Raw genomic sequence first — 25348 nt, 5'->3', positions numbered from 1 at the left:
AAAGTTTTCCTCTTTCATTTTGACTTTCCCAGCTCCCCCTGAAGCATTTGAGAATGTAGGTCACGTAAGGCAAAGCAGTGCTGAAAAAGCCTTGCACTACAGAAACAGCATGGCATGGCCATTTCCATATAAATTCCATCAAGCTTTTTTGTCGTCATAACTGCAGTGCTGAATCTTAGGTATTAGGCTTCACTGAAGCTTACCCTCTCTGCATTTCTGAGGTCCACTTCCTGGCCATTTCCCCTCCTGTCAAAAAGAGAAGTGTGATTTATATGCCCTCCAGTAGTATTTTATGGCTTTGAAAACAGTATACAATGTTAACAAAGATAGAGTGAAAAGGGAACTATACATGATAACTTGAATAAACCACCAAAAAGGGACAACAAAATGTTTTTCAACAATTAACTGAGGAAGAAAGAAATCAGAGAATTACTATGGCTTCAGCAAGTACTTCAGTCTTTGTCCATTGTATGAAATTATATGGAATATAGATATTTAGAAATGGCTCAGTGGTATTGGCTTCTAAATGTGTTGTCTTTAACTACAAAGTCAGTGGCTTTAACTACAGTGCCACTTCACATAGAGTTAAGATATTCAGTAGATGAAGGACCTGTCTTGTCCTTACAACCTCTAAGCCTTACATCCCTGAATGTTTCCCTAATAAGACTTTTTTTCCTTTAAGTAATGACTTTGTGCTACAATATTCTATGTTGCTCGACTTCCTTACTGCAAAATGGACTATCCCCAATTTATGTGAGCAAAACAGGTGCAGAGGGAAACTGAGAATGTTGATAGCTTCTCCACGGAAAGCCTGTAAAAAATACACTACTGGAATCCATGTTTCTTAAATCATGATCCAAAGCATTGGATGTGCTGCAAAGTTTATTCTTTCCTACAGCTGTTCTGAATTGTCCTACTTTTTGTTAATTTTAATTGTTTGGAAGGGCATTGGGGAAGTGAATGTAATAGAAGTTGGAACAGCATTCCGTCTGAGAGAAAGATCATGTGATGAGTTCTCCCAAAAAGGGTTTATGTGCAACAGAGAAGACTGAGTGAGAAAGAAACTTTACAGCTTCTGAAGCTCTGATTGAAACTTAACTTTTCATTACAATTTTTGATGGAAGGCTTGGCAATGCAAATTTTATCATGGTCAGTATTTGCAGGACTATGCTCTGTACTGTTAGAGTGATCAAGTTATTTCATTAATACATGTGCACATCTCCTGCAGTCTGTCTTCCATATCTGCATGATTTTATCAATCATTTATATTTCATTAAAAGTGATGAGCAGTCCTGATTCCTTAAATATAATCAGATTAGCTTCTATACAAAGTTACAGGACTGCATATAGCAAAATAGAGAATGTCCTAAATCAAACTTTCTGTGTATGAGAATGGCTCTTTATGCTTGGTTACCAATTAGAACTTCTGCCACACTCTTCATGCAATTAAATATTCCTTGCAATTTCATATATTTAGAAATACATTTGCACTGCTAGTGGGTATCTGGCAGGTAGCTAGTTTTGCCCTCCTGTAAAGTGACTATGACCATACATGTAGCTGTACATAAATTGACTGTGTGTAGCATAGTATGACATATTGATAATATGTATGTTACACTTAGATATACAAATGATATTATTTATGACTGAAGCGATACATGGAATAAATAAATAGACTCCACAACCTGGGGTAGTTATGAAGTGGGTATGTATGTCAGCGCCCGACACAAGTGAGATAGCTCTCCAAAACTTGTGCCCTGAGCCTCAGTCTGACCCACACCTTTATTCCCAAAGGTGTTCCATATGCAATACATTGCACAACTTTTTCATGCATATTCAACTCCTGGCCCTGCCTGTCCTCGCCTCTCATGCTAAATAGGTCCACGAGTTCTGGGCATGCGTGGTTTGCTGTGGTGGTCATATGGGGGTCTCTCGGTGGTCCTGAGGCTGAAGATTGTGGTCTTCCTCATGACTGAACTTTTGAACTTTTCCCCTCTGCACGTACGCTTTAGGTCCTTTGGTGCTTATCTAAGTACGTCTGTCAGTCTTGATAGGCTTGGAGACAGAGGAGCCTCTTTATCTGGGTTCTTTGCCTCCTCTGGTATTCTTTATGCAAGAAGCTTCAGAAATTTGCATCTTCTTATGTCCTTTGAACCATGGCAGAGGTTTTTAAGTAAAAGGTTAAAACTCAACACATAACACTACAAGCTAAAATATAAATGCTTAATTCATTTTGTTAACTTAAGTGAACTACAAAAATCTCTATTTAAATGACTATTGTTCTAACTTGGAAAGATGTACATAATTCTCACAAGATGGAGTAGGCTTGATGTATTTTCAGTTTCTGTATCTATTCCAACTATTCCTTGGTTAAAACAAGGAAAAAATGGAACAACCTCTATTTTTCTAAATGAAGTGACTACTAGGCATTTAAGAATTATTCCATAATTTTGATGGAAGTTTCAACCAAATTAATGCTCTTTGATTCACACAGATTTCTGATTAAAACTTACCATATTTGAAATTTATAAGTGAACTAAAGTGACCTTTAATAATAATTATGTGATCTTGGGGATACCCAGGCCTACCCAGACCTGATTGCTCAAGAAATCCTTTTATTTACTCTTTACTAGTTCTGGCTCAAGACTGGATGTGTCTTCTGATTCACTGAGTAACATAAGATTTATGTAATCTAGCATTTTTGCCACCGTTACATCACATGTCTCTCAACCTGGGAACTAATGTTGCTCACAAAGTTTTCCAACTCTGGTGGAACTGGCTTAATGTATTAGCAAAGAAGCTGCCTAAGCAACACTATATGTAATAGGCATAATTCACACCTATAAAGTAATATATGAATAGGGTTTTTTTATTTGATTAAAATATAGACACAAAGCAAGTGGACCAAGGCAAAGGGGGGGGGCTGCCTCATGTATGTCGAAACCGTTGTAGACAAGGCTTCATTTTCATGTGGCTTGCTTGGAGATGGGCCGTTTCTTGAGATAATCTAGGAATTCTCAAGAGATGATCATCCCGACAACTACCCGAGATTAGGATCACTGGACCCTTGGGAGGATGCATCTCAAAGCATGTTATGTTATGTTCCCATAACTACATCATCGATGTACATCGCTTCCTGGACCTCAGATTGTTCAACCTGGTGCAGAGAAAAGAGACTTTATGAATATGTGGGATTTTGAATGGGAAGAAAAGGCTGATTGCCAAAATCCCGGCCTCAAGCAAAATAAACTGTATAAAAACTGTTTGCGCATAACAGATGGTGTGAAGCATAGGAGACCCTCTGCTAGAGCGGTCAGACCTGTGTCTCACCCAGCGCTGATCCCGGGCTCAGCACTGTCCTTTTCTTTGTGGCTGGCTCAGATAGAATTTGATCTTTATAGTAAAACTATTTTTTTTCCTTTTTTTTAATTTGGCTGGGTCATTTTTTACCTATAACAGCAGGAAAGAATTCTTTGTCTTGTGAAGAACCAGGCAAGGAAGGAAGAAATAGCAAAAAAAAATTTAAATAACAAAACCTTTGAGCAAAATTCATATGAGGATAGACATAGAAATAACAGAAATGGGCAGTAAGTATAGAAGCTTGAAAAGAAGCTGTGTCAAATGCAGGGAAGAGATCTGCATCCCTCCCAGAAGGCTTTGTCTTGAAACAAGAAGTGGGAGAGAATGAAGTAGGGAAATATGTACAGTTTTATTTTGAATAGATTTGTGTTCTTCTTGCAGTGTTAATTAAAATCAGTAATATTCTTGAATTCAACAGGAAATCTGGTTGTGCTTTACTTAATGTGTAGCTCTGGAAAGGGAAAATGTAGAGAAAGATTTTTACTCTCTGTAGAAAGATGTCTGTTGCCATCAGACCAGAGGCAAGAAAGTTCATCCTTAAACTGCAGCCTGTAGGAATTTTGTACTCTGAAAGTCCCAGTGGGACCCAGATTACAGTCAGTCCTGCCCTCTGCTCCATTCCTAAGTTCTAAGGATATCTACTCCTACTGCAGTAGCTTGGCAGTATGTAACAAGAGTGTGTCAGAGACAATGACATTTGATCGGTCATTTAGTCTGTTTAGAAGAGCAAAAGGGAGTTTAAAATGCTAGGTCACACTGAAAAATTATCAGATAAGGTCTCATGGGAATGCACACAATTGGCCTGTGCCAAGAAGAAAAGATGGTATCCTTCATCTGCAGCAACAGCCTACAAACACAGCTGTACTGTGTACTAGCCTCCTGGGGAAATGCAGCTAATCTTAGGATAAGATAGTGAGATCTCCAGGTTGTGGTCAAGGGTCTTTTCTCTTGTGAGAGAATAGACTTCCTGAGTGAAATGAACAGGGATAATGCCTTTATTAATGTTCAGCTCTTTATTAAAAAGATCAGCTGGGCAGGGGGCTTGACATGGAGCTTGCCCCCGTTGTCGTAGCTCTCCCAGGTGGCCAAAAAGGAAGGAGGCGTGCAGAGTCTGTCACTGAAGTCCAGAGCAGCAGCTGTCCCTTCTTTCCTTGTGGCACACTGGTGCCCAGAGAGTGAGGCGTGGTGTGCAGAGTCTGTTGCTGAAGTCCAGAACAACAGCTGTCCCTGCTCCTTGCCTGGTGGCAGCACCAGGGTTCGCTCTGTTTTTCTGTCTCCCCGCTTCCCCCAGCCTACTCTAGTCTAGTTTTTTTTTAGGTGATGGTGACAGGTAAAAGTCAATCAGGGGATGTGTTTCCCTCTTCCTTAGCTAGGGCATTTGTCTAGGCCCCTCTACTGTGTTAGTTTTTTATTTAGGGGTGTCTTTATCCCCTAAAAATACTCCCATGATCCCAAGGGTTTTTTATTTGCATTTTAGTCCCAGAATAGCGGGGGGGGGGGGGGGGGGGGGGGGTGGTGGCAGGCCGGTTATCTCCAGGTGGTTTAGAGAAACAAACAGAGCAATTAGCTAATTAACATTTCAATATCAGTACTCAGCTAGAATTAGTAGTTGTTTCAGTGTTGCCATGGGAACTAGGAATGCCCTGCTCGGGAGTATCAGGAACTTTATTCACTACAAATCCCTCCTCTATTTCTTTGATCGGGCTTAAGCCCGCATCAACTTACAATCTTTGGCTTTTGAGGGCTAACTTCTTTTGGCATTGTATGCTTTTACTTATGTCTGATGGTAATTCTCCTACTCTTTAGAAACTAAGTAAGACTTAATAATATTCTAATTAGAAATTTTTCAGTTAACTCCTTTGGCTAAAGGACACTTATTAAACAATTACAAAGTACTTAAACCTTTACTATGGCACTTTAACTCAGAAACAGTTATTAACACTTTACTGTATATCAGTCTCTAGCAAGTCTTCTTTAAAGTTAATTTTAAGTTCTCTGGTCTCTTAATTACCGTCCATGTACAAGAGGAGGTGGGTGACACTGTTGGGTCTGGTCTGATGTCTGGGGGTGGTACTAGTCCTTTGACTCTGGTGACATGGGTCCAGCCTTTTTCTTGGGTTCGCACTGCAGTGTGTGTGGTGAGGTCCTTCAAATTTGGGGGTTAATGGAGTGGTGGTGTTCCAGGACTTTATCAACACCCAATCCCCAGGACTGATGTTGTGGGCATTGGTGCCCAGAGGGGAAGTTTGGGGGAGATACCCCTTCTTTCTGAGGCCTTCTAGGGATTTTCCTATGACCTCTAAATATTTCTGAGTTGCTGCCTCCCCTTCCAGATAATCAGCCGTACTGAAAGGGGTGATTAAAAAAAACGGGAGTCCAAACATCATTTCATAGGGAGAGACCCCTATGTCGGACCGAGGTCTGGTTCTGATGCGCAAGAGAGCGAGAGGTAAACACCTGAGCCAATTCATCTTTGTTTCTTCGATTAATTTAGTTAACACATTTTTAAGAGTTCTATTCATCCTTTCCACTCTTCCAGAGCTTTGAGGATGCCATGGGGTGTGCAATCTCCACCTTATCCCCAGGGCTTTTGTTCCTTGATGTAAAGTTTGAGTGACAAAATGTGGACCTCGGTCCGAGTCAATGTTATTGACTAGCCTGTATTGTGGTATTGATGTTTTCTAAGAATATTTTTGTAACTTCCTGTGCGGTTTCCTTTTTGGTTGGGAAAGCCTCCACCCAGTGAGTGAGATGATCTATGATCACTAGTCAATGTTTGTACTTTAATTTTCCCTTGCAGGGTCAACTTTTGGGCTTCTTTTATCAGGATAGCTGCTGCTGCGATTACTTGCAGGCAAGTTGGCTATCCTCTGGATACTGGGTCTAGTAGTTTTGGGAGGTAGGCTATTGGCTTTTTTATGTCTTCCCCACTTAAATACACCCTTAGGGCTTCTTTGAGCAACTCATTCATGTTCTTTTCTTGCCAGTCCTCTATCTTTTCTAGTTTCTGTCTAATATCGGGCCAGGATTTGGTGACAAACTGGACCTTCAAGAGGACTTGACCCTCTGGGCTATCTGGGTCTAAATTTGAATATAACTGGAAATTTCATTTTAGTCGATTAAGCCAAATCGCTGGGGTTTCATCCTTCTCCTGAGTACCGTCAAAGGTCAATTTTGTGTTGCTTCCCCTAGGGATAGACTCTTTGATCCCTCTTATCGTGAGGGACCTATAGTCTCTCATGTTTTGCCTTCCTTCTTCCTGGCTGGGACTCCAGTTGGGGTCCACCAAGGGCAGCCCCTGGTTCCCCGGGGGCCCCAGTCCACCCTCTTTCCCATATCTTTACCCCTGCTGCTTGGATCATCTGGACCTCTCCCGGAGAGAACAGAATGCTTAGAATAGCTCAGCTCTCCCCAGGTACAAATAATCAGCCCTAGAGACTGGTCCAGCTGGCTAGATATTCCAGTGGGGTCTTCCACTAAATTTCTTAGCTCTTTCCCATATCCCCGGACTTCAGAAGCTGCCAAAGGTGCATCCACAAACCTAACTCCCCCAGCTGCTCTACCCATAGGAACCCCTCTAAGGGGAAAGAGCCCCTCCACCCTTGGTGCTTTGGATTGGGTGCCACAATACGGCCCTTTTTCTAAGACACCAGGCAGGGAAATAGTAGTGGAGACAGACACTGGAGGCCAGGGGGCATGCCAGGTGGTGAACCAACCCTGGGCAAGGGTGGCCTCAGCTCCCAAGTGGGAGGAGGCAAGGAAACTCCAGCTGGAGAAGGGGAAGAGGGAGTTGGGGAGATGGTTGAGGAAACTAGGGGAAGGGATGATGGAACAGAGGTGGGAAAACGGGGGAAAGGAATCAGGGACTCAATAGAAGGGGCTGAAGGACTAACTGGGGAAACTGTTGGAGAGGTAACAGGAGCAGAAGGGGGCAGGCAATCGAGGGGGTCCCATTCCTTTATTTTTCTAGTCTCCCCCTCTCTATTCTCTTTGTCTTCCTCTCTATTTCTTTGTAACTTGCATATTCTCAGTCTCATTATTTATAGAATTCTTCAGCCAGCAAGCTGCATAAGATAGTTGTTCTATATCAAGGTCTTTTGTTTTTTGTGTTGGTTTAACTGATTACACATCCACTGATCTTGAGTTCCATACCATGGCCACTCTTCCTGTAATTCTAACTTCGGCCATACTTCTATACTGTAACGTATCATCTTACTCTTTTCTAGACCCTTCGAGGTCTCCTGCGAATCCCATTGGTCTAACAGTTGCCCCAAGGGGCTGTTAGGGGGAACTATCTTGCTTTCTCTTTGGAAGGATTTGCTCCTTTACTATAACCTCTTCCCATTTTCAGGCCTCACAAAGGAAAGAAAAAAAAATAAAATATACCTTAAATGGTGCTTCTATCTGAAATGGAATATACTGACAGGCAACTAAAGCTCATCTGGCCCCTTCCCACAACTTAGTATTTTGAATCTCTTGACTGAACTTAATCTCTTTTAACTAAACTCCCACTCTTGGTCGTACCCTCTTGGCACTTTACATTGTCTCTTGGCTAGGACAATCACTAGTCACACTCACATCTATTTTCTTCTGTTCTCTTGCTCTTTGGATTAAGTTTTGGACTTCTTGCTGGACTTTCTAGGCTTGTACCCCTGCTAAGTCTTGCCCAAACTCTTTCTTGGCCTCTTGCCCAACCTTCTTACTAGGCTTAGGAGGCTTGATCTCCCGGCCAAGGCAAGGTCGAGCATCTTGCCGAGCCTTACACTTGAACTCCGGCCAAGCCCCCTTTGCCTGACTCTTCTACTAGGCTTGGGAAACTTGGTCTCCCTGCTGAGGTAAGGTTGAACGTCCTGCCGAGCCTTACACTCAAACTCCGCTGCCAAGCCCCCCTTGCCTGACTCTCCTAGTAGGCTTAGCTTGCTTGCCTTCCTGCCTTTCTGCTTACTCAGGTTCATGCCTGCTCTGCTGGGGACATTCTGCCCTGCCTTCCAGGGACATTCCCCTACCTGTTCTGTCTGGGACCTCCAGCCCCACCTGCCAGGGACATCCCACCTGCCCTGGTATCCCATCCTGCCTGCCGGGGACATGCCCTCTGCCTGGCAGGACTTGCCGCTCCTGCCTGCTAGGGCATCCCGCCCTACCTGCCAGGGACATCCCACCTGCCCTGTTATCCTGTCCTGCCTGCTGGGGACATGCCCTCTGCCTGGTGGGGACATGCCACTCTTGCCTGCTAGGGCATCCCGCCCTACCTGCCAGGGACATCCCACCTGCCCTGCTATCCTCTCCTGCCTGCTGGGGACATGCCCTCTGCCTGGCGGGACTTGCAGTTCCTGCCTGCTAGGACATCCACATCCCACCTGCCCTGCTGGGGACATTCCCCTTGCCCTGATTGCCAGGGACTTACTTTGCCCCTAGGGCACCTCCACACGCTTGGAGGAGGGCCTGCTTTACTTCTAAGGAGACACCTCAGTCGCTCCTGTATTCCACTCGCTTCCCCCCGTTCCCGGCTGGCCCCTTCGCAGGAGTCCGGAAACGTGGTACTAGTGGGTCCCTCTCACTTCGGGGGTCCGTGCTGCCGGCCCACATCTCACTCACTCGCTCATCTCCTGGTTTTTCTTACCAATCCGATGCTCCTCTGCGTTGCTTGTCTCACGCTGATCCTAGGGTCCGAAGGTAGCCAGCAACTCCCAACTGAATAGATTCTTCTCTGGACTGAGAAAAATCACTCTTTGTGCAAGGATGAGAGAGGGCTTCTGGGAACTCTCAGGAATTATTTGTAACAGTGTAACTGCATTATGTAACGTAAGTGTACTGAGTGCTGTCGAAATCCACAACATACATGTTGGCATTCACATTATTTCGTTTTCTGAAAAATGTCCAAGGCACATGTAGGACCTAATCACAGCATTCTCAAGATAAAAATTAAAATAAATGCAGACAAAGAAGAACTCCCAAATTTGCTTTAAAATATGGAAGAAGTTAATTTCCATACAGGATTAAGATTAACCCAAAGTTACATTACTTTATTAAGATAGTGTGAAAATATGTTGGGTTGACCTTGGCTAGCCTGCAAGGTGCTCACCAATCCCACTATCACTTCCCTGCCTCAACAGGAGATGTGACAGAAGGCTCATGGGTCAAGATAAGGGTAAGGATATGACTCAGTAATAACCGTCTTGGGCCAAACAGACTCAGTGTGGGTAAATTAATTAAATTTATTGCAAATCAAAAGTAGGATAATATGAAATAAAAACAAAATCTTAAAACACATTCCTCCCACTGGTCCTTCCTTCCAGGGTTCAACTTCACTCTTGATTTCTTTACTTCCTCCTCCTGAACAGTGCAGGGGGATGGATAACAGGGGCTCAGGTTGGTTCTTAATGTTTTGTCTCTTCCTCCTCATGCTCTTCCCCCAGCATTGGGCGCCTCCCTTAGGAGACAGTCTTTCACACACTTATACAAGACAGGTCCTTCCCATGGGCTGTAGTTCTTCACAAACTGCTCCAGTATGGTCTTTTCCACAGGGTGCAGTCCTTCAGCAACAGACTGCTCCAGTGTGGGTTCTCAGATGGAGTCACTGGTCCTGCCAGAAAACCTGCTTCATCATGGGCTCCTCTCCATGGGGTCACAGGTGCTGTCAGAGCCCAGCTCAAGGATGGGCTTTTTCTTCTTTAGTTCACAGGTTCCTTCAGGGAGCACCCACCTGCTTGGACATAGGATCCTCCACAGGCTGCAGGGTGGATGTCTGCTCCATAAGCTGCAGGGGCACAGCTGCCTTGCCACGGGCAGCATGACAGGCTGCAGGGGAATCTCTCCTCCAGTGTCTGGAGCACCTCCTCCTACTCTTCTTCCCCTCCAGACCTTGGGGTCTGAAGAGCTGTCTATACCATCCTCACACCCATCAGCTGCTGCTGTGCAGCACTTTTTCCCCTCTTGTTAAATACACTGTCACTGTGTGCTGCCACCAGGCTCAGCTTTGGCCAGCAGCAGGTCCATCAGAGCCAGCTGGAGCTGACTCCTTCTGGCACAGGGGCAGCTTCTGGTATCTTCTCACAGAAGCCACCCCTGTAGCCTGTTTGCTACCAAAACCTTGTCAAATAACCCAAATACAGATAATCCAAAAATAGGCTTTTGTGATTTTATACTAGAATTTTCTAAAAATTAGTTTGGGAGGTGTAAAAGGCAAGCATCTTGAACAAGAAACACTAGTCGAAAAAATTAAATAAAGGCTCCAACATTTTGTCTTATCCCTATCCTGGCCACTTGAGAGGGAGGTACCCGGTAGACTGTGAACTGAAGGGTGGAAAGGAGGATGATGTGGATTGGCAGCACATATATGCCCTGAGGTATCACTGATTTATTTCTGTGACTCATTTGTCTTTGCCAAAACTTCATGATGCCACATTTTCAACAGTATGACTCCAGGACCAGGAACTAAATTACTAATTCCATTAAAATAAATTGCTAAATTAAATCTCTAAAATCCTCTCCATCCAAGAATATAGGGTCTTCAATGTGTGACCAGAAATTAAGAGTTGTTAGGTTCTTTGATAAAATGCTCATCTCCACACTCTAAATTTGGCACAGAACAACAATATCAAGGAGGGGAACCTTCATCTTTATGGGGAACTCAGAAAAAAGATCCCCTGTCCCAGTCTCAGGAGAGTTACAAAAGAGAACTGATGGTCATCACCCAGGTCTGAAACACACCAGATGAGTCTGGACAGGCCCTTCAGACAAACTTAGGGGTTTAAGTCAGGGCTGCAATTGATGCCATTTGGGTTTTGCCTTTTATTATTTTATATGTTCTCTGTATTCCTCACACATATATTTGTAACTCTGTCACCTACTGTATTAGTTTTGTAGTTACTAGTTTTCCCAGTGATTTTCCATGGGCTTTCCCTAAGCAGACAAAACAAATTCCAGAGCTCCAAGCCCTGGGGGGTACAAGGCTCCATGCTATCTTGGTTCTTCCTGGGAACCAAAGCTCAGAACAACTCTTTGAGACACATCTCATGGACAAAGTACAACTAATGCTGAAGGGGGGGCTTCAGAGAAGGGGTTTGGACTGAGGGGGGGGGGGGAATTGCATCCCCTCTTGTCCTCCTAATTGGTGTTTTTTATCAATTATACCTATAAAAATGTACTTACCCCTGGGAGAGGGTGGGTGGGCTGTTATGGACATCTTTCCATAACTGCCTCTGAAGGCCTTCAAATAAAGATCCCCTTTTATATTACCTCCTTACTAAAACTATCTCGAATTTCATTTCCAGGCTGGGCAAAAGACAACATCATCTAGCGGGTATAACACACACTGTGAGATGCAAGGGAGTAGAATAGAATAGAATAGAATAGAATAGAATAGAATAGAATAGAATAGAATAGAATAGAATAGAATAGAATAGAATGTTCATCAAGTCCAGCTGCCTGATGTGATAGGGCTGATTCAAAGTTAAAGCTGTTTTTAAGGACATTTTCCAAATGCCTCACACACTGACAGGCACAGGGCATCAGCAACCTCTACAGAAGACCTGTTCCAGGGTATGACCATCCTCTTGGTAAAGAAATGTTTCCAGGTATCAAGTCTGAACCTCCCCTGACATTCAGAGAATCTTAGGATTATACAAGACATCTTTTGGCTGGTGTAGGGGACAAAACTAAAGGCAGAGGAAGGGAGAGCTTATCTTGGCTTGGAGAAAATGGGTCATAAAAGGCTAGGAGGACAAAAGCAGTTGCCCATGTGTAAACAGGTTGCTGGGCAGTATGCTTGACTGGCCATGACCCACACCCCATGATCACCTGCTGTCCTGCCTTCTTCCTAAATTTCATTTCTAACTATTTTCCTAAATGGGTGGACTCTGTTGTCTGTGGATGTGATTGTATGGACGTCTAAGAGTCAGCAACTGAAATCAGACAAGGGATTATAGGGCTTGCAGATCAGCAGAGTCATCAGCTGAAGAGACTGGAGTAAAAACAAGCACAAACAGCTGCACTGCAGATCAGGGGTTACATGTGCCTGTGATGCAAGCAATTGGACCAAGTGAGAGTGCAAATATCGAGCCAAACTTGGTGGAGAAGAGATTAAGAGTCTTGGGAAGGAAGTATATCTCTGGGAGTGAGGCAATTGGAGAAGATGACTTCCAAAGGGACCAAGAAGTCTATGTCAACTGATGGTCTGCTGAGAGACTACACATGTCTGTGTGTGTGTGTGTGTGTGTGTGTGTGTACATATGTGGGAACAAGCTGATCCAGGATGGAAGGAGGGCCTGTCTAAGATATTGGGTGGTGATTGCTCAGGAGAGATCCACAGTGTGCATGTTTATGTGCTGCTGTGTGCAAGGAAATCTGTACCAGCAGCTGGAGTGGGACTGTGGGGTCTGGGAAATCGCGTGTCCAGATGCCAGTAACTGGGTGACCTGGGATCCACAGCCAGTTACTGGGTGGACTGCATGTCTAAGCCCAGCTACTGAGAGAACCGTGATGCATGTCAGTGAGGAGGCCTGCACCAGCCCTTGGAGAGGTGTTAATTTGTGAAAGTACAGCAGCTGAGAAGATTGGAGTTCCAGGTACCAGCAGATCATGGTGTGTGTCTGTGGGTGACGAGTGAAAAGCAGCTACATTGGGACTGCAAGTCTTAGGAGCTCATATGTCCAGGGCACAGCAGTGGGCACATTGTGGGTCCAGGAAGAGACTGCGTATCTAAGGTCAGCTACTGGAGGAATCCACATTATACATAGCATCTATTTCCTAATAATACACTTTCATCCTGATTAGCCAAAGGGCAACAAGATGAGGCCATTGGTGCTGTTCATGTTTTTGTGAGTGCTGAGTGTTTCTGGCTGTATTGATCTGTGTAGCTGTCCATATGTGTATGCACGTATGTATTGCAGAAATGAGTTTGTATGTCTGTGCCTACCAAGAACATGTTTAGTTTCACTACTGAGTGCCAATACAGGCTGGGGGATGAAGGGATTTTGAGCAGCCCTGGGGAGAAGGACTTGGAGGTGTTTGCAGATTGATTTGCAGACATTGATTTTGCTCTTATGATAGATTACAATTTCATTTGCCCTACACTACCACAAAACCTTCACTACAGCCAAACTCAACCCTAACATGAAAGGTACTTTCAAGTCCCTTTATGACATTCTGGGTAATTTCAATAATTGCCTTAAGTTACTGAATCAGAGTTTATAAGCTAATTTTAGAATATATATTTATTATTTATATTATATTTTTATAATAGTTTGTAGACTATTCTGTATCCTGAAGCAAGTATAGGTATATAACCAATTAAAAAATTAGCCATATATATCTCCTGCATTTGAAAAATTGAGACTCCATTGCACATTAACATTTCACTCTCCCCCCCTCACGACTGTGGGTAGGTTGTTTTAACTTCATTCCAGCACAGCAGAAATCAATTTGAAATTGATTAATACCAAGCTCTGTAGGGTCATTGGACTCAGGTTATAAATTCACAGATGAGGGTGCATAACGGCTGACTAGATTCCTGCTGACTCCTGGACTGTACCTGTGCTCCGGGATTTTGGATGGGGTTGCTCTAGAGTAGGTTTGTGGCTGCGCCTCTCTGTTGTGCTGGCCGCAGGCTGCTCCCAGGCAAGAGGCAAGCTAAGGAAAGGTGAGGCTTTTACTGAATGCCCGCTGCACCACACAGCCCAGTCTTTCACACGGTTTTCATTTACGTCGACGATCCCAGCTTCAAGCACAGCCGAGCGGCCATCCAGACCCAAACCTGCCAGAGCGCGGCAGGGCACAGAAGGCATTGGTACCCCTCGGTGCATCGGAAGGGGGAGGCGCAGGATGCGCGAACAGGGCGAGGCTCAGCCTGCTGCAGCGCACCTGCCGTAGCGCTCCGGGCGGCGGGGCAAACGGGGATAACAGGGGAAACGGAGCGGTCGGGAGCGCGGCCGGCGCTGCCTTATATGGCCCGCTGGCGCGGCCGCGCAGCCCCTCAGCCGGCACGCGCCTATGGGCGCTCGCGACGGACGGGCGGCGCCACGCGCCCGCCAATGCCCGCGCGGTGGGGGCGGTGCCGCTGCAACGGCCGCGCCGGCTGCGGACACCCCCGGCTGCTCCCGAGCGCACCGGACGGAGCCCGGCCAGCGCTGCCAGACCTGCCGCCCTCCGCAGCCGCCGGTGAGTGTGCGGGCGCCGCTCCCGGGCCGGACGAGTACCTCTCCGCCGGGGGTGGGTGGATAGGTAGGGTGTGAGTCGTGTGCCGTGCCCAGTCCGTCCTTCTATCGCGCCACTAATTGATCGCAGCTCGGTTGCCGATGGCGCCAGGGGAGAGGGCCGTGGAGGCACTGTCGGGCGTCTGGCGGCTCCGGTGCCCCCTCCCGGTGCCAGACCCCACCGGAGGGGCGCCCGAGCCCAGCCCGGCGCGGCCGCCGCTGTCGTTATGTAACGCCCGCGGGGGGCTGCGGGCGGCGGCGCCGCCGTGTCCTTTCTTGGGGTTCACCTCCGTGCTGTCTCCCCGATGTTCTGCGCTCCCCTCCGGGAACCGGGGACAAGGGGCCGGCGGGGAGCGGTGCTCGGCGTGGAGCTGCGCTCCTCTCCCTGCCATGGGGATGGGCTCTGCCGCCGCATCACCCGATCGCCATCGAGGAGGGACGCGCGGCTGCAGCCAGCGTGGGACCCGGGCAGCTTCCCGGCTGTCGGCGGCAGCAGGTCTGTGGCTGGGCGATGCCGGAGTCTGGCTGCGGGCGGCTGACGAGCCCCGCACTGCGCCCGGAGGCTGCTCCCGGAGGAGCCGGGAAGGAGCCACCTTGCGCGCACACATCAAATGCTCCTCAGTCAACAACAAAGCCTCGGCCGCCCCAGCTGCTGCTGCTTCATGAGCTCGTGTAGAGGCAGCAGCCCCCTTTTATGGAGACCGATGCGGAGAGGCTATTTGCCGTTTCTTTTTTCTTGGGTTTTTTGTTTGTTTGGTTTTTGTCTTGTTTTTGTTTTTTCTTGAAATCCCCAAGCGGTAGCTGGAGGGGCTTCGTCTTCGAAAGCCGCTGCTGTATATCGTCCTCCACAAAACCAACATCAGGTGTGGGAGACCATTTAGTGCCTGCGGGGTAATACCCGTAGGTATACAGCCGTGTACTCCGGGGTGGAAAACAAGGACGAGACAAAATCCTGTGTTTTAATCTGTAACCCCGGCTAGCTCGTTTAAAAATAAATACAACCCCTCCTCCACCGGATCACCAGGGGTTGCAAATATTTCTCCAGTCCTGGGTAAAAGTTCTTGTACATTGGTGAAATTATTCCAGGGGGAAGTTGGGTGTATGCTACAAGGTGCCAAACGCACATGTGAATAGCATCTTAAAATGACAGCCTTGAATTATGTAGAAGATGCTGCTGACAACCAGTTTTCCTGTTCATGTTTTGCAGGCTCTACACGGGCAGGTTTGGGAGGGGACAGGTTTTTTTTTCGTATTTTACAGAGGGTTGCATAACTCCTCATGCTTATTTGAAAAGAAGGGGAGGAGCAAACCCAAGCCCCAGCCTGAAATGAAACACATGATGTGAGACTGTCTTTTACTGAGTCCCACTGTTTTCTCAGCTAGCATCATTAAATAGCATGCTTTAGGTGGGTTGGAAAGGGTTAGCATGATAGTAAAACATTAAGGTTCAGGGTTTTTTCCCTCTAGTGCTGTGCAAAAATTGGGGAAAACCAAAGAGATACCTATACACTTTCATAGTCTTAGGGTTAAAATAGCATCACTGTTTATCGAACCTATACAACTTATTTTTTAAATGGCCATGGCCATTTTTTTAATCCTTTAGTCATGAGCCACTTCTTTATGTTTTTAGAGACCCTATCCCAACTCGACCTTTCATCTCCTCAGTCCAAAATAAAATATTTTGAATGCCTTTGTACATTTCTGGGTCACAGTTAAATGTTTTTAAATAGTCCATCATTTGTAACTGCTGAAGTGTATATCCTGTATTAAATTATAGTACAGTGTAATGCTTGGACAGCATGCCATGCAAGGATCAATTTGCAGATAAAATTCACGCAGGAATCTCCTGCAATGCTTGCACTTGACCCTTGTAAATCTAAGAAAAGATATTTATAAATGGAAATATATATCCAGCAAGTAGTTCTTTCTGTGTCATGTTTAATCTGTGGCTTGACTGTGGTGAAAAAACATGTATTTAATTTTTATAGTAGATGTATTCATTCCAATTACTTTCTGGAGGCAGCTGTGTGATTGTAGTGGTTTTGGTATTTGGTATTTTTATATTAATTTGGTATTTGGTAGTGGTATTGGTATTTTTGGTAGAAGCTATTTTTGCTTCTTGTATCTTGAGCTTAATTTGAAAAAATAAAGGTCGTTCAAGGAGTGAGGCAGTCAATTATGTCAATTTATGTTAAGATAAGTATTCTCATTATAGGTAAAAACAATTAATTGTACTCAGTATATCTCATAGCACTTCAGAGAATAAGCCATGCAATGTTTGACCTTGATAACTTGCTCTCAGGTGATAAGCTAAAATACAAAATAAAATAATATCAGATGTTTTTCTTGCTTTACACATTTTAATTATGTAAGTCTCCAGTGTGAGGATGTGACCATCCTCACAAGCATCTATCTCTCTATGTTTATATATTATTGTATATATTTCATATATTACAACAAGAACAGTCATTCTGTGGCATAGTCAGTCATTCAATGATGTAATGTCCTTTTTTATTTGTACATGCATACTGCTTGTAGGCTTGCATAAATGGAATAGATTCTCTTCAGCAAGCAGCAAAGTTTGTTTTTGTCTCCCCCCTGAAACCCATTCTTATGCTGTGCCTAACTGAAATTAAATGCAGGTATATAATTTCCACACCTACTGTTTCTCTGCTGTACTGGCATGACTACTGTGGGCATAAGTACTTCTAGAAGTCTCTGCCAGTTAGTAGAAAGGAAATATTTTGCTTACTGTCTGTATTGCCATAGTGTCTGGAAGCTGTGGTCAGGGACCTTTACTAATGTGTTATGTCCAGTATAATGGAACAAAAACTTGGACATGGCCTCCTAAATATTATGATCCAAAATAAAGAACAAGGAACTGTGAGTGGTGCAAAAGGGAAATCAAGCTGATGTTAAGAAGGATACGTTGGTTTGTGTGTGCATTATCCAGCTGTGTACTTTCTCATGTAAGAGCAAAGGGAATTGTAGAACTTAATGTAAGACTGTCACTATTCTCTGAGGGTTATCCTTGAGACATGCAAATGGCTTGGGTTTGGGGGATTTTGAAATGCATCTAACTTGACTAAGTGCTGAAAACTAAGGCAAAAAAAGTACATCAACCATCAATCTGCAGACTATCTAGTTTTTACAGTTTTTTAAATCTAAGGTAATATTTTACAATTTTGAAATGGAATTTTCATTTCAAATTCCAGTTGTACAGGAAAAAAATTGTTTTTCCTGTATTTAATGTCGTTTTTCCTTTTCCTCAGTGTTTTCCATAAGCTGTTCTGGCTCTTTCTTCATATCATCCCCCTCCTAACCCCCCTAGAAATATATAATAATAATTACACCTTCAGCTGAAAGGCATTTCTGAGTGAATGCATCACTCTGCCGATCCCAAATTGCCCATACATAGAAGTATTGCAAGAATTTCCTATTTCATTGTAGACTATTTTTTGGGATACTTTGGAATAGTGATGAAAAGAACTGTACAGTGAAAGGATGTTACTGGTAAAATATCCCATATATAAATATGGTCTTTAAGTACCCAGGGACTGTACATGTGTCACAGGACAAGTATGCATATCCTGCTCCGGTTTCAGGCTGCTCTTCCTGAGTGGGTGTTTATCTCAAGTGCTGACAGAGCAAAACAGACTGATTCTGTGCTACTCAGTTTTCTTGGCTCACAGTGGTATGTCCATCAAAACAGTTGGGAAGTTTTTCTTTACTGTTAGTTGTTATATGTGGTGGGTGGGCAATTCACTTTGCTGCTGCCAAGTCCTCTGTCAGGACTTTGAGGCAGCTGTGGAGAAGCTTAGGCTCTTACTCTTGCTAGTTGTCTTAAGGTTCCCTCTTTCTTTTCCTCCTCACCCTTCTCCTGCCTTGTAGTGTCCTGAGTTTGTGGTATGAGTTTACCTTGTCCTGGATGGAAACCCAAGAGGTGGCAGCCAAGAGTTTACGTATCAAAGGGTCAATGCATTATGTGGCTGGTAAAATTATAAAAATGAATCTGCAGTGTTACTGTTTTAAATAATCATATGAAGTTAATTTTTGCTCATTTTGGCTAATCTCAGGAATATGCTTCTGTGTCAGTGTTCATATATTGGGAGCATTTGACAAAACAAGCACAGAGAAACTCGGAAATAAAAAAAAAAATCAATGACATAACAGTTTTTGCTTGAATCTCTGAGGGTTGCAGTCCTAGTTCAAATTCTTAAATGGATCAATGCTAAGAAAATTCTTGCAGTAGTAGTGAAAATGCTATGAGGTCTTGCTTCTTTTTCCATTGTTGATGACACTGTTTAATTAAAAAACCTGTTTCGGCCTGTCTTTTCTGATTTGAGTATTGGAAGTAGTGCCCAAATATTTCATCTTAGAAGCGCTTATAGATGTGAAAGAACTTGCTGATTTAGCAAAGGAAGTATTTTCCTTCTTATTTTGGACCAGGATGTGGGTGGTTGCAAAAAATCTGCACTTAATGGTTAGTTTATTTTCGTGGGTTCAGACAAACGTGAAGTAGCAGATTTTAAGAACATAAGGGATCATTAGACAGTCTAACATGATTCATGTATTGGTTATATTGATTTAGTTATCTGAGAGCAATAACCTAGATTTGGTAAAAGTCTGTCTTTCAGAGATACTTGACTAAATATATCTTCTATATTAAAGGCAGTCTAATGTGCGGACATGAGGATGTGAAGTATTTGCAGCTATTCTTGAGAGTAACCTTTAGTACCTGGCATGGTTGATTGTCTCTTCATAAGGAAGTAATATTTCTAATTTGCAGTGGCGTAGCCTGAATTTTCAACTGTTGAGTTTTTTGATATCTTTGGTAGATAGCAGAAGAGCCTTTGGTAGAGAATCATTTGGTAAAGAGCCATTTAGTAGGTGATTCAGTTTCTCTGCACAGGTGTTTAGATCTCTCAAGAATTCCACCAATGTAATTTGTAAAGTGTCTTATAGTAAAACATCTTGTCTCATGATTTTGTGTCTCTTGTATCATCTTCCTTCCTTTGGTCAGAGGTGGTGCTTTTTGACTGCTAAAATCTTACAGTGCTTTTGAGTCTCTGTTAGCTCAGTTTTTCTTAGATTTAATTCTGTCCCTGTCAATAGTTGATTCTCTAGATACTTTTACTTGCGGGTGGTACTCAAAGTCCCCCATCTTAATGGAGTTTGAAGTGATTTTTTTGTACAATCTTTGATCCGCTTTCATGGAGTGGATCTTTGTTACTCGTGGCTTTTCCAGAAATATTTTGAAAGGGTTCTGTAGAAGTTTCAAGTAAAGTCTGGTCTGGGTGGGGGTGGTGAGAGGATACAATGTACAGTGTATGAAGAAGTGAGGCTAAGCAAGCTCTACAATTGTAGTGGAGCCTATACTCAACTAATCCAAAAGTGATGACAGGCTCAGCGTGTTATTTGGAGCTGTAAATTAATTGTATGACTAACTACTGTGGAGAGCAGCTGTTGTCTTCCACTCTTTTCAGATCTGTGATTCCAAGTCTTTTTTTTGATACACCATGAAAAAATACCTCATCTAAATACTTGAGTCTCCTCTTTTGTGGTTCTTTAATTGGTGTCATATTCACTTTCTCCTGTGAAGGTGGTTCTAGACACTGGCTTGTATCCTTGCCTGTGTATGAAATTGCAGAATGTTTGTGTCCAGATTATTCATCTACCAATGACAGCAGCCTGGCAGAGGTTAGGATGAGTACTTAGTGGAACTCTCAAATGGAGTAGTGGCATAATGAAAAAAAAGCATAATAAGAGTTCACCAGTACATGTATATATTGTGGATGCCTTATTTATGCTTTTACCTTCACAGTTAAAACCTTATGTAAGTGTAATTTACTAAGAACTAAACTTAGTTTTGTATCTTGAGCAACGTTGTAGAAGTAACTAGCTGAATAGCAATAGTTTTTAGAAATACAACAGTAACAATTAATTGTCAGTAAAGTAATCTCTTTGCTGGATAATATGTTTTCTAAGTTAAATCCTTTAATGGCATATGTGATGGCATATGTTCACAGTCTGAAATACTGTTTTCCTGAGGAGAAACATTGGACAGGTTAAGTAGATACCTTTTCTGTTACTCTGTGTGTGTCCTGATGAAGGTCTAAATGTAGAAGGTCTAAATGCAGAGGTCTCTGCTCATTTGTCTTCTGTGTTGTATGCTAGGGAAAATGGATGGCTGTTGTTCACTTCAGCATCACATGTGGAGAAATATAACCAGAGCAGATCTCTGAAGAAAAATGCTTTAACTCAGGTTCCTGCAGGTAGCTGTGAAGGAAGCTTAAGGGAAGCTTTAAAAGCAGTCTAAAGCATTGTTTTTTATTAGGAGGATGTTGCATTTCTCCATCTGTTTATCCTTTCCTAAGCTTAAATGTTTATGCAAAAATGTGGGAAAAAGATTCCATCTGCTATACTTTGTCTCTGCTGTTTTTATTTGGCATAAATAATTACAGAGAGAAAATAAATGAGAATTCCCTTTTGCAATTTTTGTTAAGTTTTTATAAGAAGGGAAGATGGATCAAGTACTAAAATAAACCAGATGCAGTCAGATAAATTCAAATGCCTTGCACAGTTTCATAATGAATTATGCACTCAATTAACTCATAAAAACAACACCTTCTGTGCTCATTGAAAAGTTGCTTTCTTTTTTACTTGGATTGGTTAGAAAGTCTTAAGAAATTTTAGATGGCATCTATTTGTGGTGTATTGGATAAGTTTTACCAACAGTGCAGTAACAGATTCTGATAAAAATCCGGTCGTAAGCACCTACATGCTTACCAACACTTGGTGGGCAAGAAAAATGAGCAGGAGAATGGAAGGTAAAAACAGGTAACACTGAACATATAAAACTAATTGTTTGGGTCATATGGTAGAAAAGATTAAGAAATTAGGGAGGTATCAGGACTAAGACTGAGACCCTGAACAGACAGTGCATTTTAGGTTGTAGGAGCCTGAGGAATTTACACTGCAGACTTTGATTGCTGGCTAGATGATGGCCTTGATGCTCAGTGTAAACATAACTTTGTGTTGTTGTGCTGTGGGTTGCGCTGGAGGTGGATATTACACCTGAGAAATAAGGCTGACCTGGGCAAAGGTGAGTGTTACAGGAAAGAGGAGATGCTAGCAGTACCATTATTGCATTACAGCTGTGCCATTCTGCTGTTGATCTGCAAATTCATCAGTCTTAGCAGTCAGAGGTCTGCTTGATCCTTGAATGAGTCTGCTGTTTTAAAGTGTGAATTGGAAGTTTCCCTTAATTCACGCTAGACTTTTGATCTCATTTTAGCAAATTCTTGGTTGATAAGTATTCTAAAGAATTAACAGTTTTAAAATACATTGACTTTTCCATTAACATGAATGTATCTGAGGCTGTAATAATGCTGCAATGTTCTAGTCTGTTGTTGACTGTTGATATGAGTTACACTCATATTCATTTCCATGGCAATTGATGTTGTGAGATGACTTCCATGAAAACTGTTTTTTAACACTGTTTAAAACTTCCTGCAAATGAAAGCTATTAGAGGTGAGCTAGACAAAGCAGATGAAAAAGTATATGGTATAGCACAAAAAAATAGGCATTCAGATTTTTGTATCCTGCTGATATGTGTATCAGTCTTAAGCTGTGCCAAGGGAAATATAGGTTGGATATTAGGAAAAAGTTTTATATGGAAAGAGTGATAAAATTCTGGAGTGGCCTGCCCAGGGAGGTGGTGGAGTCACCATCCCTGGATGTGTTTTAAAAAAGACTGGATGTGGCACTCGGTTCCATGGTTTAGTTGAGATGCTTGCGCATAGGTTGGACTTGATGATCTTGAAGGTCTCTTCCAACCTCGTTATTCTGTGATTCTGTGATGTGTATATATATATATATTTTTTTTTTTTTTAAGAAAACAGTTTTTTGATGTGGAGATCCTAAAGAGGTTTAATAGATTTGCAGCTAGTGAGAATATATTTTTATTTCCTTTATCAAGTCAGAGAATGTTGTCTCTTAGAGTAGTCATTACACTCATGTATCTGCTTTATGTGACCTTAATAATTAAAGTAGTGTAGAATATGGGTCCCAGGGTCCTCATGATGATCTGAATACTGGCAGCAGAACAGACATGTTTCTTCGTCCCTCTCCTTTGGTTTCCCTATCCATGGCATGGCAGTGATGATAATTTGTGTTACAAATACTAAGCTTTCTGCTGAGCAAATAAGCCATGAATTAGTTGACAGGGATGGGTTAGTGAAGGTGCTGTGGTGAATTCTGACCTGTTAGGACACATGCTTATTCAAAGAGTTGCATGAGCTTCTGAAATTGTTGGAAAAAAATACTCTGGGATTTAGTAAGTCTTTCTTGCTGCTGAGAGTTGGATTATCTATAAGAGCAATTCCCACAAATTTAACTCAGCACTATACCAGAATTCCTGCAGTTTGTTGACACCTGGAGAGGGTGTGGATAAGTGAAAGAATGTAAATTAATACAAATCCTTCAGTAAAGTTGGCAGTTGGGTAGTACTGAGGCTTTGGGTATTCACATAGCTCTAGAAATTGACAACTGAAATTTACAGAAACATTTACTTCTTGTCCCATCTTTTATGGAAGAATCCAAGTTAATAAGTGACTTTATGTAGTGGAGGCCTTCCAGCTGTCTGTCTGCAGATGAGTATATATTCTAGTCTCAGTCTAAAAGGAAGTTTGATGATATTAGAAAACTTTTTCTAATGGGTTAGGCATGTGCTAAGAACACAGATCTGCACTTTCAGTCTATTTAGCATAAGATAGTAATGAAGTCAGTGGCTGACATCAGTTAACGTGAGTTTGATCCCTGGCTTAATCTCTGTATAATGTGCTGTATTATTTACCTATTGCAGATTGAGGAAAGGGACAAGAACTGTTTTTTCATGTTACTAAAGCACACAGACTATAGCAGTTCATAACACGGCACCTGTCTAAGTATTCTGTGGGTTTCTGAAACTCCATTTTTTGGAGGATAGTTGTTCTTTCAGAAACCTCCTAAACTCTAGCATCTACTTGTACCTCTTTCTTATCTGGCTGCTTTTGGGTGCTTGGTTGGAGTGTGCAGTATTTGGAGAGGATTGTATTGGTGACTAGTCCCACCTTTTTTTCTGCTGACTCTTGAGATTGGTATTGTCTAATTGTATACATATTAGACTTTCTGGATGGTGATGAAAGGCATTTCTTTGGTTACTGTAATTGTAGTCAGCATGTACACAGCTCATGCTTTTGAACAGTGGCTTAATTTTGTTTTACTGCATTTTAGATTTGGTATTCTAGAGTAATCACTTTCTTTTGTCTTTCAATTATCATCTTACTGTGGGCCTGCCCCAAATTACTCCTAATCTTTACTTCTAACAGAATCTACCAAGCACCTTTTGATTCCTTTGTCCAGGGAAAAAGGGTAAGGAAGACTCAAAACAGCATTTGATGTTGAATTTTTGTTAAATAGGTTATTCTTTATTTCTGTTTGAGAGATCATTTCTTCAACATGACATGATCTCCTTCCTTACCTCTAATCACTAAAAAAAGTTAAAGGAGCTGGCCCCATTCAAAGTCTAATTTCATATCCTGTGTTGTGCAGTTCTTTACCTTCTAATTATAGTATGTTAACAAATATGGTTCTCGTCACACTGTGTTATTTGTAGTGCTAAGAAAGAAAAGCTGAAACTGAGAGTAGATAATTTTTTCATAAATCCAGGTAGCTTCTTTATAATACATTTCATGCTATTACATAGGGTTTTAACAAGTAAACTGTAATTATGATTCAACAAGGAGTGTCTATGATAATATTTGGCAAGCACTGCAGAGCCCTGGTTTTAATCTCTCCTTGACTTTCCACTTTAGATGGCGAGGATTTATTTGAAATGAGTCTGTTTTGCATACCAGATTTCACCATTCAAAACTAAAGCCTTTTCTGTAGTGTGTCTGCTCTGCCTGGTCCAGAACTACTCAAAAAACCCCAATACAAAGTTAATTTATTAATGAGTGAGAGAAGTTAGTATGGAACTATTATGAGCCTACCCTCTCAGCCCCCCGAATCACCAGGCCAGTCCAGATATATGGGGCCTTGAGGGAAGGCACGTCAGGAGATGGGCACAGGTACAAAAGAGGCTCCAATTCCCGATGTGGTTCTCCAAGCTTGTTTAATCCATGAGATGGAGGGGAAAAGAGAGACCGAACAAGAAGGGTCATGGCATTATCTAGGCTCTGGACAGGGAGGGCTTTCTGGCTCTCTGCCAACCCCAGGGGAGCAGGAAGGAAGGGACCCTGTTTATCTGATTCCAGTCACAGGGGTCCCCGAAAGGGAGGAATGTATAGCCCGAGCGCACTGTAACAGAACTATCTTTCTGAAGGCCAAATATGTTCCTTTCAACATTTTTCCTATAACAAGTTTATAAAGTTTAAATTTCTTAACTACTGAAAGTAAGTAAAATATTCTTTCAGTTGATACAACTATCATATTAAAGACTGTATAAGATAGTAAAATACGATTCTGCTGTGCTGTGCAAAGTTGATTTATGGTTATACGCAACAAAGCATTAAGCAAAACTGGCCAGCAAGGCACTGGCACTGGCTAAGGAAAGATTTTGTTCAGGAGATACTTAAAAATGTAGGCATGCGATTATATTTTCCAATTTCAGATGAGACAGTGGCGCAGATGTTTTCTTGTTTATAGCTTGTAAACTGTGCTATTTTTGTATCTTTTAAAGATACTCACTCTGAGTATAGCTTCTTAAGAGAATTGCTAAGAGCAAGCAGGTGCTATCCTTGAAAATTTCTTG

General features: G+C 42.7%; 1 protein-coding gene across 4 annotated transcripts in view; it reads left to right on the top strand.

Moving 5' to 3' along the window:
• The first annotated feature begins 14407 nt into the window (after positions 1 to 14407).
• TPPP (tubulin polymerization promoting protein) overlaps positions 14408 to 25348 on the top strand; it is a 73935-nt gene continuing 62994 nt past the window's right edge. Inside the window, exon 1 of one of the 4 annotated variants that reach the window (XM_053972827.1) lies at positions 14408 to 14517. The gene's annotated coding sequence lies outside the window, so the exon portion shown is untranslated. Of the gene's footprint in view, positions 14581 to 25348 lie in introns of all 4 variants that reach the window. The other 3 variants (XM_053972847.1, XM_053972818.1, XM_053972838.1) reach the window with 3 other exon arrangements.

The sequence above is a fragment of the Vidua macroura genome, chromosome 1, assembly GCF_024509145.1.
Source record: "Vidua macroura isolate BioBank_ID:100142 chromosome 1, ASM2450914v1, whole genome shotgun sequence".
Classification (NCBI taxonomy): domain Eukaryota; kingdom Metazoa; phylum Chordata; class Aves; order Passeriformes; family Viduidae; genus Vidua; species Vidua macroura.
This window is presented reverse-complemented; position numbering and strand designations above follow the sequence as displayed.